Source organism: Palaemon carinicauda, chromosome 38, assembly GCF_036898095.1.
Source record: "Palaemon carinicauda isolate YSFRI2023 chromosome 38, ASM3689809v2, whole genome shotgun sequence".
In the NCBI taxonomy this organism is placed as follows: Eukaryota; Metazoa; Arthropoda; class Malacostraca; order Decapoda; family Palaemonidae; genus Palaemon; species Palaemon carinicauda.
The window spans coordinates 51,127,965-51,132,964 of NC_090762.1; the positions used below are offsets into that span (position 1 = coordinate 51,127,965).

The 5,000-nt window shown below is 29.9% G+C and overlaps 1 protein-coding gene across 1 annotated transcript in view; it reads right to left on the minus strand.

Annotated features, from left to right (window-relative positions):
- LOC137630623 (monocarboxylate transporter 7-like) overlaps positions 1-5,000 on the minus strand; it is a 446,411-nt gene that overhangs the window by 149,956 nt on the left and 291,455 nt on the right. The window lies entirely within an intron of this gene.

Genomic DNA, 5,000 nt, shown 5'->3' on the forward strand with positions numbered 1-5,000 from the left:
GTGTAAGTGCGTGTGTTTGTATAGGCAACGGGAAAATTAACCATAACCAGAGAGAAGGGTCCAATGTAGTACTGTCTGGCCAGTCAAAGGACCCCATAACTCTCTAGCGGTAGTATATATATATATATATATATATATATATATATATATATATATATATATATATATATATGTGTGTGTGTGTGTGTGTGTGTGTGTGTTTAAGCATATATGTACATACTGAATATATATATATATATATATATATATATATATATATATATATATACACACACACATATGTATATATGCATGCATGCATGTATAATATACAAAATCCTGTATATACAGTACATATATATATATATATACACATCAATGTATATTTATATATGCAACATATATGTGTATATATACATATATATGCACACACACACACACACACACACACACACACACACACACATATATATATATATATATATATATATATATATATATATATATATATATATATATATATGTGTGTGTGTGTGTGTTTGTGTGTGCGTGCGCGTGTATGTGTGAGACTGTGTCTTAGTAGCACGCGTGAATTCGAATCATCACACCACGGCGCGAGAGGAAATGATTCCATTCGTTTCTCATTCGGTTTTCAAAGGCTTCAAGTAAATGTTAGGAAATAGAGATGTTCAGAGGTAATCGTGCCCATCAATAATCCATATATGTCTGACAAGAGAGAGAGAGAGAGAGAGAGAGAGAGAGAGAGAGAGAGAGAGAGAGAGAGAGAGGAGAGAGAGAGAGAGAGAGAGAGAGAGAGAGAGAGAGTGTGTGTAATGTAAAGATCTTATAGCAAGCTATTATTACCCTTCTAATTGGTGGAAAACTATTTACTAATTATTTGGATAACTAAAACTAAAACTATAACTGTTCATTAAATATATTTAGAAATATAGTTTATATGGAAATATGACGTCATGCAACTTTGCAATCATCCGTTAAAAACACTGAAGTGATAACAAATATATATATATATATATATATATATATATATATATATATATATATATATATATATATATATATATATATAAACATCACTTTCAGGTGCTGAAGTTTCCATTAATTCTGGGTTTTTTTCGGGAAATAAGTATAGGTCAGAAGATAAATGATCTTTCATAAGTGCTTCTTGCTTTAACATTAAATTGATCTGATGTTAATGTAGGCTCTCATGCAGCATAGAGGTCCCCCTTTGCACGGTTTTTAGATGATGCATTTCAGTTTTCCTAATGATAAACTAACCCAAGACATCTTTCTTTGAATTATTTGGAAAATGGGAATATTATTACTATTAGCATTATTACTATTAGCATAAGTTCAATATAATTAATCTATTATTAAAAGAAGGAGTTTTACCAGCCCAATGAGTCAAGCTTGCCTCACACTATATACTTATAATCTTTAAATATTCTAAAAATGGGTGAATAGATGGATGAATATATATACAGTACATATATATATATATATATATATATATATATATATATATATATATATATATATATATATATATATATATATATATATATATATATATATATATATATATATATATATATATATATATATATATGAAATCTGAGTGATAAAAATAATTAACTATACATTAAATCTATGTAATTTAAAATGAATTAGTAAAAAATCTTAGGTAAAAATTTAAATTCTATCAATAATACGTGAATTCCTTAAAAAGGTTAAGATTCTGGAAACAGAAAAATTACTTGATTCAGTTAAAATGTCAGAAAAAGTTTTCTGACCAAAACATATCTCTTTCTCTCTCGCTGAAAAACTTTACAAACCGAAAATATATGTTTAATAGATAAAAAAGTATCGCACTCACAGCACATTGGAACAGTGCCGTGAGGTGTACTCATTAAAAGTTCGTGGGTCAATCTTGTGTGCCCAATTCGTAATCTGCTTAAAATTACTTCTGTTCTTTTGTTCTTTTGTGTCGAGGAATCCCAAGGAGCAACCTTCGGTTTAATTTGCCTTAATTTATTATTTTCTGGCACATTATTCCAAATATTCTGCCCTTTTTCGAATATGAAATGCCTTAATAATGTAATCAAATCTCCAACTGGGAGGTCAATGTTTAGTTGTGGTAATTTAATGGCTTCTTTAGCAGCAGCATCCGCCTTTTCATTACCAACAACTCCAACATGAGCCAGTATCCAGCATAACTCGACAATTACACATTGAGAAGATAATTTACTTATAAGGTCTTTAATTCTTAGGATCAAGTGGTTCCTATGAGTATAGTTTTTAAGGGCCACTATGGCACTTCGAGAATCTGAATAGATGACAAATTAAACTATTGAAAATCACTCATAATATTCCTCCCAATTTACAATATACAAAGAGTTTTTCTAATATTAATATAAACACTAGTTTTGATATTTGGAGAACAACTAAATATGGCTTGTAAGTAATCTGTTAGAACTCTAAACAGTATGATAATTTAACAAATCTAAACTGACCAGATAAGGTTGTATGCTGTTGTCTAAGGTCTAAGCCACTTATATTCTTGATGTTACCAAAAATACATTTCATGGGGATACCTTATCCTGGTGAAAGGGTTTGTGTATCGCCATGAAACTGTACTAGTCAGGGTTACCCATACTAGGTTTGTTTGTTGTGAGTAATCAGATTAAAGTCTCCCACCCTCACCAATCTCCAGTAACCAGCGTAGTGATGAAAACTGGCCAAATCCGACACACGAATAAGGACATTTCTGAGGCATTGTCCTGCAGTGGACTAGAAACAACTGCTTCATTTGTTGTTGCTGTTGTATATCTTGGTATACTAGGCATCTGGTCATACCGTCTCCATCGTAAGGCTAATACTAGGCAATATTCTAGAAGTTCTATTCCAGCTTTGGCCAAGTTGTGGAATGATCTTCCAATTCATGTAGTTGTATCCGTAGAACTTGAAAAGTTCAAACTTGCATCGATTGGTTTTTTATGATGAAGAGGCTGACTTAAGTCTTTTTTAAGTTTATTTATGAAATATCTTTTTAATGTAGTTCCTGTTCTAAAAATACGTTATTTCAATGGTTAGTTATTTCTCTTGTAGCCCATTGAGCAAAGGAAATAAATATATATCATTTCCTCACTGGGCTATTTTTCCATGTTGGAGCCCTTGTGAAACAAGCATCCTGCTTTTCCAACTAGGGTTATAGTGTAGCTAATAATAATAATAATAATAATAATAATAATAATAATAATAATAATAATAATAATAATAATAATAATAATAATAATATACGAAAGGTAAAGGTTTCTCAGCGTTGTTGAAACTTGAGTTAAAATCTAATATATTTTTTCTTTGCAGGATTGCAGGAAGACCAAACCACAAAATGACATCAAGCAACAAAAGGGCAATTTTAACTATACTTCGACGTTAGAGGTTTTAGAAATACAATGATAATTAGCGCTGAGACGAGGAAAAAGTACAAAAAAAATGCTAATTTTGCATAAATAATGCTATCACAAAAAGCAATCTAAGTGCACAAGGATATCATCAGATAATTGTGCTTCATTCAGATTAGTTTCATTACGTTAATTGAGATTAGAATTGAGACTCAGAATGAGAGTAAAAGTAACCTCAACGTCTGTGCTAAGACGCAACTGATCTATCTCCGCCATTAGCAAACTAAGTCTGTAACACTGGTTACTTGTGTTTCTCAAGAACGCTCCTCATCTCCTCCTACGCGTATTGACGCAAGGGGCCTCAATTAGATTTCCCCAGTCGTCTTTATCTTGAGCTTTTAAATCAATACTTCTCCATTCATCATTTCCTACTTTACGCTTCATAGTCCTCAGCCATGTAAGCCTGGGTCTTTCAACTCCCAGTTATAAGTTTGGTGATCTAATCTCTCTTATGGAGTGCGAAAAAGCATGCTCAAACCATCTCCATCTATCCCTCACCATGATCTCATCTTCAACTATTCATACAAGATGATTATATTATTTATTTCCTTTAGGTAGCCACCTAATGATAAGGTAAACTGAATCCCAATATTTATGTATTGGATTAATATTTGGAAGTATAACATGTCATGTTATTTGACATAAGATCAAATTCGTCTTGTGAAGAAAGAAGAAAAATCTTTTTAGAAAATGAAAATGACAATGTAATGAATGAATATATTATGATAATAATAATAATAATAATAATAATAATAATAATAATAATAATAATAATAATAACAATAATAATAATAATAATAATAATAATAATAATAATAATAATAATAATAATAATAATAATAACAATAATAATAATAATAATAATAATAATAATAATAATAATAATAATAATAATAATACAAAGGAATAAATGATGAATAATTTTAATAATTTTATATGTAATATTTTTATAATGATAATTTTAATAATTCTTATAAGGCTAATATATTTTCATAATTTTTATGAAAATAATATTAATAATTTTGATAATAATAATGATTTCAAAATTTCAATAATAATCATTTTAAAAATCTTAATAATAATCATAATCTTATTAATATTACTAAAACACATAATAATTGGAATTTAGAGATAAAAACTAAGGGGACGTGAAAATTAAAAGCAAAAAAAACAATATACCTTATTTCACTTTGTTACACGTTCAAAGAAAAATCTGAATTGACGAAGGTCTCCAAGATAGAAATGGAACAGAGCGACACAAATGACGAAAGAAAAGTCGTTGACGAATGGCAAAGTTCACGAAACGACTCCGATCACTCTCACAAGTCTTTGATAAAAAAGAACTTCCTCAATTATGCAGTGATCCACGTGAGAGAGGAAGAGCGCGAGAGAGATAAGGAGGAGAGAGAGAGAGAGAGAGAGAGAGAGAGAGAGAGAGAGAGAGAGAGAGAGAGAGAGAGAGAGAGAGAGAAAGTGAGAGATGGGGAGATAGAATAACAGAAGACAGTCCTATTACAAAAAAAAAAGAAGACAGTC